The sequence below is a fragment of the Pithys albifrons genome, chromosome 13 (assembly GCF_047495875.1).
Source record: "Pithys albifrons albifrons isolate INPA30051 chromosome 13, PitAlb_v1, whole genome shotgun sequence".
Taxonomy (NCBI): Eukaryota; Metazoa; Chordata; class Aves; order Passeriformes; family Thamnophilidae; genus Pithys; species Pithys albifrons.
In genome coordinates this window covers 8,297,740-8,309,236 of record NC_092470.1, presented here as the reverse complement: position 1 = coordinate 8,309,236, position 11,497 = coordinate 8,297,740, and positions in this window count along the sequence as shown.

The window sequence follows — 11,497 nt, the reverse complement described above, 5'->3', positions numbered from 1 at the left end:
GAGCCGCCCCCGCTGATTGGCCGAGAGGGCCACGCGTGCCCTGCACGTGACGCGGGCGGGCGGGGCCAGGGCCGCATGACGTCACAGCGAGGCGCCCTTTCCAAGGCGGTGTGTGAGGTCAGTCCCTGCGGGGCTGTCCCGGCACCGAGGGCTCCGTCCCGCCGTCCCTCCCGGGCCGCAGCGCTCCCACAAGGAATTCGCTGCTCCCGAGCGTGCGAGGGAGGTGCGCGGAGCAGAGATCACCGCCCGTGACGTCACCGGAAGATTCCCCGCCGTGTGCCGCATTCCAGCCTGACTCTGCTCCAGTGGAAGGAGCGCTGGGGCAGCCCAGCTCCCGCACTGCCTCACCTCTGCTGGCCTTTCCACACAGTCATGTAAAACTCAGGGCATTTAACCATATTTAAAGCAGTATTTCAAATTCATTAATGTCACCTACTTTATAAAATTCAAGTAAATAAAGCTTAAGAACAGCGCTGAGAATTGGGTACAAAGGCTGCTGGTCCCCATTGCTGCAGGGCGATGTGCCTCTGTCTCACAGCTGGGATGAGAACACTCACTATTTTTAATGAGCTCCTGCTCTTTTACAAATTTTCCCAGATTGGTGGAATTCTTTCTCTGATGTTTTGGTTCCTCTTTGCCTCTTTAATGAGTGTTTTCCCCACAAGTACAAGAGATCATGTCTTTAATAAAGTAGCACAAGCAGAGAGAGATGTGAAAGAAAAAGATCATAAACTTTACCTATTTGTTCTTTCCAAGAGGTGTTACCACCTCACTTCTCTTCCTTAAAAAAGAAATAAATCAGTTTCTTCAACAGTAGGCAAGGAAACAAGTAAACGCCAAACCAATTTATCCCCCAATGATTCCAAGGTGTTGGCTTAGAAAGAAGGAAGCTTTCGACTGCTCTGGCATAGCAGTGGCTTTCAGAGCTCGAGGTTTGCAGGTAGCAGGGCTGGGGGGCTTAAAGATGCCAAAGACGCTTCTGCTGCCCCTTCTCAGTAAAGAGCTGTGTGCCTCATGGGAATAAACAGAATTTTCTTTCTTACCCAACAAAAGAACACAATCAAGTCCCCTCACTTCACTTCTGGCAATCACAGCAAATACCCTTCAGATGTAAACCTTCATCTTTGCTCACATGACATGCTCATTTTGGAACAGCAACACTATCAAATGAGACCACAAGCACACCTTGATTCAGCCTCCAGCACAGCAAGGCACTCAAAAATGGGAGCAGAAATGCTTGAACAAGACACACACCAGAGACCAAAGAGTCTGTTCACAAAATATTAAGAGGTGGCTTGTGTGTGCATGTAAACTGTTTGTGAGGCATTTGTCCTTCACAGAAGAGACAGAACACAGGACTCATATCCAGAGATTCCCAATGGGAAAATATGTTGAGGTTTCCAATCCTTGAAGCCTCCTTGCTCTTTGATTTCCTGTACATTTCACATTTCCTGCAGTGTGCTTAAAATACAAAGAAGAAAAAAAAATGCAACCAGAGAATTCCTTTATCCTTGACACCTTATGGCAGTTTGTGATCAGAAACTCTTACCTTTAATGCCCTGGTTGTTTTCCTCAACACAAATTAAGCCACAGGGACAGCTCAGCAAACACACAGTGCCTGCAGGTTTCCAAAGAAAGGTAAATAACCTTTCAGCAGGTACTATCAGCCCATGCAGAGAACAGGGAGGGGAAAATACCCCAGAAACTGCACAGAAACAGCCAATATACACTTGCACTGTTCTCCCGTTAAACTGACTATGTAGAGATGGAAAACTATCATTTCCCTCAATTCAGATGCAACTGCTGGTCTCATCTCTTCTTGAGAGCTCCCCTAGGAACTGCAGTCTGCTGTCCTAAAGCTTGGGGATCTTATTAATTTTTGTTACCCCCTTGCACCGAGCCAGAACTTCCTTTTTTTCAGTTTGCAGCCATTGCCCTCTCAGACTCCCCCTGTACTCCTGAGCAAAGAGCCCAGCTCAGCCCTGCTGGTGCCCTCCCTGCACCAAAGAGCCCGGCTCAGCCCTGCTGGTGCCCTCCCTGCACCAAAGAGCCCGGCTCAGCCCTGCTGGTGCCCTCCCTGCACCAAAGAGCCCGGCTCAGCCCTGCTGGTGCCCTCCCTGCACCAAAGAGCCCGGCTCAGCCCTGCTGGTGCCCTCCCTGCACCAAAGAGCCCGGCTCAGCCCTGCTGGTGCCCTCCCAAGAGCAAAGAGGCCGGCTCAGCCCTGCTGGTGCCCTCCCTGCACCAAAGAGCCCAGCTCAGCCCTGCTGGTGCCCTCCCCAGAGCAAAGAACCCAGCTCAGCCCTGCTGGTGCCCTCCCTGCACCAAAGAGCCCGGCTCAGCCCTGCTGGTGCCCTCCCTGCACCAAAGAGCCCGGCTCAGCCCTGCTGGTGCCCTCCCTGCACCAAAGAGCCCGGCTCAGCCCTGCTGGTGCCCTCCCTGCACCAAAGAGCCCGGCTCAGCCCTGCTGGTGCCCTCCCTGCACCAAAGAGCCCGGCTCAGCCCTGCTGGTGCCCTCCCTGCACCAAAGAGCCCGGCTCAGCCCTGCTGGTGCCCTCCCCAGAGCAAAGAACCCAGCTCAGCCCTGCTGGTGCCCTCCCTGCACCAAAGAGCCCGGCTCAGCCTTGCTGGTGCCCTCTCTGCACCAAAGAGCCCGGCTCAGCCTTGCTGGTGCCCTCTCTCTGCACCAAAGAGCCCAGCTCAGCCCTGTTGGTGCCCTCTCTCTGCACCAAAGAGCCCAGCTCAGCCCTGTTGGTGCCCTCTCTCTGCACCAAAGAGCCCAGCTCAGCCCTGCTCGTGCCCTCCTTGCAGACACAAGGGGCTGCTCCTGGGCCCCAGAGCTCTGAGTGGTCTCCCTACCCACTTCCCAGCACACTTGTCAGGGGCACAGGATCACGGGCAGTGCACCTGGGAAGCCTTTCTGTGCTGGGCCCCCTCAGCACATCCCGTTCTCGTCCCCAAGGTCGGCCCAGCCGGTGATCCTCCTCCACCTGCTCTTGCTGCCCCTCCCTCCCAGCTGTGCGGTCACAGTAAGTCGCTGCTCCCTGCAGGGGACTCCCTCTTAGGTTTGATTTGGGAAAAGATCAAGCCCTGTGTTGAAAACAGACAGACCTTTTCTCCATGTCAAAATGTAGAGCTCCTTGATGGCACCAACTGATTTCTCAGGTAAAGACCTAAGCATTTCACACGTGCAGAGCAGAGTTCAGTCCAGGTAGAGCTGATCCTCCCCTCTGAAGAAAGAGAATAAAAATGCACTGTGTTAGCAACCAGCTGGGTCAGACCCCCGAGAAGTCAAGGGTTTACATTTAAATTTGTGCTCCATTAGAGAAGTTCAGATTTTAGAATATATTTTTTAATATATTGAAATACATGAATAGCTAACAAAATAACTACTTTAGTTTTGAAAGAATGAGTCCCAGCTGCACAATTGCCATCAAACTCTTGTTGCATCCAGCATTTCTCCTGGCAGCAACCTGCTTACAGCTTACAAGTCAGTGACCTGCTTTTCATTCCCCTTTCCTAAGAGCATCAAACACTCCCAGGGCCTGAAAAGCTTCAGGTAACCAGCAACCAAGTGTACAAATGAAGGGAAACTCAGCAGTCCTTTCTCAGGGTTAACAGCATCTTAATAAATGAGCCAGTTCTCAGTATCAGCACCCACTGAAGAGCTCCCAAGAGCAGAAGTGAAGACCAAGGAATGCTAATGATGAAAATGATGAAAGGGAGCATTAAAGGGAAAAAGAGAGTTCCCTTGATTTAGTAGTTTAATTGAAGGTGATGCAGGAGCACACGGCAGAAAAGGTCATTAAATGAAAACGGTGAGGCCATTTCACAGGTTTACCTCTTTTCTAGGGCATTTTACCAGATGATCATAACAGGAGACAGTGACAAATGTGTTCCAGCTGAGATAAGATATGTGGGTCATGCTGACTTTGCAACATTATAAACCACTATTGGGGATAACACAGCTTCTCTGTGAGGTAATTTACCTTCTTTGGATGAAAAGATAAATGTGAATTAACAGGGAAGAGTCTGAAGCATCTGAGCTGTGTTATTGATCTACTAAAGACCTAGATAAGTCACAGAGAAACTAATGCTTGCTTTGCTTGAGAGTAGTGATGGATGGGATAGCAGATTTAGCAGCTAAGGGGCTATCACTGTCAACAAAGTCTTAGCACTAATTTTTTTCTTTTTAATTATCCTGGCATAGTAGGGAAAATACGTCCCAAAGCAGCAGTCGGCAGAAGTGATCTTTTGCTCATGACATTATGGACTGTAAACAAAAATGTTACAAGGAACAAAAATAGTCAGTGCTTCAAATGTGTTCAACAAAAATACATCTGTTCCTGATGAGACAAATGTGGGTTTAATATATTTAGCTGTAGGACTGAATTTTGTTTTCCTGTGTGTTTGGCACCACTTTGCTAGCATTTGGTGATGTGAAAACAATTGGAAAGCCACGACCACCATGCTCTTTTTAATTTGACTGGCAAACACTGGGGAGAATACAAGGGCTTTCTGCTGAGAATGCCAAGCTCTCTGCTTCACCTCTAATAATTTGTTTTAATCATATGGTCCAGGTAGAGCAAATATATTTCTTCTACGTAAAGAATGTAAAATCACTACTATAAGGATACCTCTTTTTTTTTCAGCAAGATATTTACCCATTTACCTTCATAACCAAACTTTTGTCCCCCGTGAAACTGAACAGAGATCAGAAGTTCAAGCAAAAGGACTGAGTTCTTGCTTAGGAAAGTGAATGTTGAAAAAAAATCAGCAGAGAATCTAAATGCTTTTAGGTATAAAAGTTCTGTTGGTAAAAGGTTTTAAAAAAATTGTATCTATTGATGCAGGTTTTTATATGTGAGCTCTGATAAAGTTATTTGTCAAAAAGTGCCCCTCAAGATAACAAGCTTCATTTGTAACTTTTAATTTGGAAGCAAAGATTAAATACCACACTTAGATTTTTTCCTGCCCTATCCTACCCTTGTCTTTTCTGTGTGGAATGTAGAGGAGGCATTCAGTGACCAGTCTGCAGAGAGCTCAGCTGAACTGAGCACAGGGAGTGTCTCAGAGGGAAACAACACCCAGCCCTGGCCTCCCCCAGTGACCATCATCACCTCAGCTGATTTTGGCTGTCCTTAAGGACTGACCAGAGCACAGTTTCTTTTTCAGTATTTTGTATGAAATGCCACCAGAACACACAATTCTGGAAGGAAGATTTGTCATTTCCAAGGCAGGACAACATAGCAAGAAAAAACCTTTGAAGTACTAAGCTTTACTACTCTTCCCATAGCAGAACCCATAGAAAAGTGTACACCAAGTAAAGGGTGAGATGCTTCCTGGGGACTGCCCACCCCCTTGGAAGCACCAAGTCGAGATGTCAGTGTATATTCTAACTTGAGTGCAGACCAAAGCACCAAGAAACCTGCTCAGAGGAAAGCAGAATCCCTTTCATTCCTGCCAGATACCATCAAACACAATTAATCCCAAAGGTTTCAGTTTAACTTTTGTGAATAATTAAAAAGCTGAGTAGCTCCAAAGGGGAGCTTAGCAAAGAGTAGAAAACTGGGAAGAAAGATGTCATTTACAAACAACAGAGTATTAAACAAACTAATCCGTAACCATAACCTTAAGCCAGCCAACAGAAAGGGCAACTGAAGGGCAACAACAGAAAACAAACATCAGTCCCAGAAAGGGCTGAGGGGAATGTGAAAGTCCTTGTGCTGCTGCATCCATCTCTCAGGCTGGCACCTCCCCCTGCCCGGCAGCCCCGCAGAGCCCGAGATGAGCCCCGGGCTGGTAAAGGCTCTGCTGCCCTGCCCCACTCGGCGACTGTCTGGAGGAGCCCTGGGGCATCTTTAGTAAAATCACTGTTGTTTTATTCAGGAGCCTTTAGAGAGGGGAAGAGTACACTGTGGCTACTGATAGAATAGCGATTTTGTGCTCCAACAAAAATTGATCAGTGAAGTGGTGAATTGCCCCTTTATTTGTGGAGCAAAGCCCATAGACCTGCCTGTGAAACATTCCCAGTGTCTCACCTTGCAGCAGGATTCACTTTTGGGACCCTGCATGCCAGGTGTGTCCCGAGGGCACGCTGGTGTGTGACTCTGCCCGGCTGGGGGATCACAGAGCCCAGCTCAGTGGCTGTGGGTCAGTGCCACACTCCGGCCCAGCTGCCCCAGGGCAGGGCTCACCCAGCCCCGAGCGCTGCCTTTGCCTTTGCTCTGCCGCCTCAGCCGGGCCCGCCCTCACCTCTCTCCTCTGTGAAAGGCTCTCAGAGCAGCACCTGGATGGTCCCTGTCTGTGCAGGAACCTGTGGGAGCTTTCCCCCGAAGCAGTGTGTGCTCTTGCTCAGCACTAGCTCTGGCAGCACCAAGGGGACCCAGAGATGCCCAGTGTTTCCCCAAGCCAGGGCTGACAAGCAGTTCACTCGTGTGACCTCCCTCAAATTGTCACCATTACATTCACAGAACCACAGGATGGGGCAGGCTGGAGGGGACCACAGTGAACCTCTGGTCTAAGCTCCCTGCTCAAGCAGGGTCACCGTGGAGCACATTGCACAGGATTGCATGCAGACATCCCATATACTCCACTCCTAACTCTGAGCTCCTCAATGTCCTGCAGAAACCGGGAAGTGCCCGTGATGTGGGGCTGTGCCACACTGCAGGCACCTGCCAGCTCAGGGCTGGACTGGCCCAGTCTCACCCACAGCCTCTGCTGGGCATCAGTCCCTGTGTCTGCCTCAAAGTGCTCCTGTAAGCCAAGCTGTGTTAGTGCTGAGATGATCCCAGGGCTGGTACAGAGGCACCAGCTGATTCTGGGTTCAGAGCTCCTGCAGGAAAGCAGGGCCCATCTCTGTGTGTCCATTGAGACGAGGGAGAAAGCCCTCTCATTTCACTGAGAAAATTTCAGGTCACCATATAGAACTGTTAAAAGTAAAAAAGACAAGACTATAAAACGATTTCCACCAGACAGCAACAGTCACTTCCCCTGTGATATCCTAAGACTATTTCTAACTTGAAATCAGAAAACTGTACCCAGATGTACAGTAATGGTAACTACAGAGTTTGGCTGTGTGTGCCCTGCACAATAAGGAACCTAGTTCTGAAATAAACAGTTGCACTGAAATTATATTTCTAGACTTTAGAAATCAAACCTAATCTAATTTGCTACAGCTGGACACCACCTGCAGAGTCCTGTTTAAGTACTCTGAACATTGCGCACTTATCTTTTAAATATTGATAATGCCATTTTTCATTTATGTGACATGAAGTCCCACAGGGAATAATTATGCTAATAAACCTTAATGATTCTTGCAAATAAATGATCAAACAAAATTGCTACTGTTGATTTATATTAATGGATGCCTTTAGGAGGAGATTTGTCAGGATGTGCTGCTTCTTGAATCCCAATTCATCTTATTTAGCAGAAGAATGTACATAGTTTGTAAAACAGATTAAGTGTTTAAAATATAATGTGTTCATGCAGTTTCTGCAGTTCATAACATTCAGGCACTATTATCCTGCCTTATGGCAAATCTGCATTCAATGGCTTCTTTGTATACAACTTCCTTCAGTCCTTTCTCCCCACCCTCCTTTTGTCCCTTGTGGCTAAAAACGTCCTTTGGAAGGTCTCTAACTTAACCTTTCTGTCACTCATGCAACAATCAGTGATCACTTTGCTGTCCTAACAGAAGGATGCTGCTGTTGGACAACTTTAATCCCACTGGGATGAGTCTAGAAACCTTCCTTGGGCTTTAGAAGGACACACCACCTGGAGCTGGTGATCTACAGAACTTCATGGGGTATGTTGAGATGAGCAGTTTCTGCTCTTCTACTGTTGGATGTGCTGGAAAATCTCACTCCCAACCACCCATACTTTTGAAATTTTAACCAAGTTCATTTGGAAAACATCTTACATGGGCTTGCCTTTTAGATAATATGAATGTTTGAAAGCAATACCAATGTGCTTCTTTTACTGCTGAATATAGAGCAGGATGTATTTTTAAAGTGCCACTGGAGAGGAAGCTGAGGAAGTAGCAGGAGAAGGAACTTCGAGTTTATCAATTTAAACTTTAATAGTGCTAAAGAGAATAAGCACAGGCTTTGTCTATCAGCAGAACACACAGATAGGAGTACACAGTGGTGGTCCTGGGTGAGGGTTGGGACCAGAATTGTGCTTGCTCTGCCTCTGCAATACTCAGTGCCCAGTGGTGACAGTCCTACAAGTTGGCTCCATTCTTTGCTTTAACAACTTGGTTAATTTGATTGGCTCCAGTGGGATAACAGCAGAAGGAAGGCACAGGATATCTTTTGCCTTTGAGAGAAATCCTATGGTTAAGTACTTAGTAATTTGCTGAGAATTCCATCCATACAGAATTTTTTCAGGATATTTTTTCACTTTTTACCTCCTCCTGCTTGCCCAAAAGTTCAGTATGAAAGAGGAGCTAAGCAGCCTACTATGCAAACATTTTCTTTCTCTCATACTGCAACCAGTTCCCATGAAACATGACATTGCATCCACAACAAGCTGGTATTTGAGTGTTGTCATTAAGAGATTTTACTACTGCCTGAATAATACAATCATGAAATCCAGCTGAAACGTGGCACTCACTCCATGCATATGGGAACCAACAACTGCAGCATAGAGATGAAGGTCTCTAATAATGCTCTAGAATGAGCTGGTGGTTTGAATTATTTCTTCAAAGAGGAACATTCCTCAAAAGCCCATCAGGTAAAGCTTTTCCTTTGCAAACTTGGGGCTAATCTTGCAGCCCCTGAAAGCAATGGCAGTTTAAAACACTGAAGGGCTGCAATATTCAGATTAACTTTCTTACTGCTTGTGGATTGTTAATCTTCAGGTTTGTCAATCCACTTTGAACGTTGCTATGAAAGTCTTTCTTTCTCGAGTCAGAGCCACAACCCTGCATGGGATGGAGTTTGCCAGGCCTGCATTTCTGTTAAACAGTAAGAAACTCAGTCTCATTCTGTTCATCCCTTGCCTGTGGATTCTTTAATAGCTCTCCAAACAACTAGCAGGGGAACATTTTCAAGTTGGTAATTACCTTTGTACGTGACAAAAGCAGAGACTTTGAGCAATTAGTAGGATTGGACACAGACTGAGGATTAACTGATCTGAGTTCTGTTTTTATCTGTAATTCACTGCATAGAATCCAGAAAACTATTTTGTCTTACTGCCTTTTTGCATGCCTGCAACAATGCTTGTCATTACTCACACAGGAGGTGCTTCACATGGATTAGCACATTCATACCTGACTGCACCTGAATGAGAACATCCTCACCTGTTAAAGGCCATCCATCACTGTGCCCCCAGCACTCACTTCCCCAGGAGTCATCCCATCAGCACCTCTGCTCACTGCAAACCCTGCATCAGTCCTGCCTCATGCTCTGACTGATACCAGCGTTCTAGAACAGGCCCATCCTCCCCAGAGGTCCCTGCCACAGTTTTGGCTCTCAGGAACACTCAGAGCACCAAGATTCCAGCCACAAAGGGCTGTGCTGCCAACCTGGAGCCTTAGTCCTACCTCCAGCTCCCTGTGCCTGCATTTTTCTGACAGTAAAAGGGGGCTCAGCCATGTACATTCAGTGTGCAGAACACACAGCGCTCTCAGATGTGTGCATGTAATCCGTACTGACTCCAGACACTGAGGGAGTGCTGATGTGACAAGGGGAGGAGTGACCAGGAGCTCAGTAAAAAGCCTCAGTTGTAAAGTCAACAGGATTTTGTCACTTGCTTAAAAATAGAGTCATGATCTCATTCCTTGTTTTATGCATGTCACTTTGAGCTTAAAAAAGAAAACAAAAAATACTCCCCCTATATTATGTTTTGCTTTAGTTTATAAATTAGTTTCCTGTCCCCGTATCTATTCAGACATACACTAGAGAGATAAAACTGTAGGTTAAGAACCTCATTTTAGTATTTTCAGAGGAATTATCTCTACCCTCTTTCTTGTCTCTGTTACCTGTTTGAGATTTTCTTCTTATCCCACAGGTGTTTGTTCCCCAAAGGATTCTTTTGGGCACTCCTAATTCCTGGCCTCAGTTTTTCTCTTACTGTGAAGCATTTTTCAGGCCTTGCCTCATTCCATTTACATGTGAGGGTTATTACTCCCGTTCCTCTCTCTGGGGTAACTTCTCTGTCAGTAGGTTTGAAATGACATCTCTCATCAGGTTTTTCCAGGATCCCAGAGCTCTGTTGGGACCTGATTTCTGCAGACAGAAGAACCAAAAAGGGTGACAAACACAGTATCTGTGTTAAGTGAGACTCTCTCATTGCTCCTCCAACACAGGAACTTTTCACTGCTTGTGTTTGTTTGGCCATGGGTGCTTGATCTGAGATAATTTCTGGAATGATCACTTATAACCTCGAAAAAGCATCTGAGGTCTAGCAGAGCAGATTCTCTAAATCAGTTTGTCTCTTGTGTGCTGCAATTTCTATTATAGATTTTTTTCCTCCACCTTAGAATGGTGCTAAAACTTCTCTCTACCAGTTGCCTGGGGAAAGCAGTGACTCCTAAATGACCTCATCTCTGTTTCTCAGGTTGCTTTAATTTGTGGTGGTCAGGTGGATGCCTCTGCACATGATTTCTAGTTGCTTGTTATTTATTTGAAATCCAGTCACTTACTCTCACACCATCTGGCCAGACAAGTCTGTTTTATGTACTGTAGGTGTTCTACTTAGAATACTTGATCTTAACAGTTAGCTCATGCAGTTTAGTTAAAATTTATTTATAATTCGTTTACAGTTAGATAATAAAATATCCACCTACACCTTTTTTTATGCATGTAAATTGAGATTCCCCATGGATGCCACTATCAATTTGCTAGGAATTCATACACATTCCTTAGTGCTTATACAGTGGATTAATTCTGGTCTAACACTCACTCCTTTTTATCCCATGTGTTCTAAATAATTCATGTTTATTGATTATGACTTACAAGTACCACTGCACCAGGACTGCTCACTGGCAGCTGCATAAAACCAAGTTACCATTATTTAGACTACAAGATTCACTTTCTAAACGTTTTCCTCTTTTTAAAACTGACTTGAAAGGAACAATTCATTCTTACCTACTTGTTATGCAAAGTACAGTTTCTTGAAGAACTATATATTTTTATTTTATACCTAATTCAGGGAGCTTTCCTCTTTTTAATTTTAATATTTTGCTGTTCAATACCTGAAAAGATGATTCTCTTTGCCTTCCAGGCAGTGACTACCCACCTTGCCTGGCTCCCCAGCTGGCTCAGCACCTCATGGCAAAGCATTATGTGAGTCTGCACACAGGTGGGATGGGAGGGTCCAGCCAGTCCAGCCCCAAGGTGCAGAAGGGAGTCTCCCCAAAATCCTTCTCTGGACACCTTGAGGTTGAGGGCTCTGAGTCCTTGTAGCAGCTTGTCCCCAACTGAAAGCAAGGAAACAATCAGCACCATTCAAATCGTGCCATCAATATGGGATGTGGAAATGTAGGCTATAAAG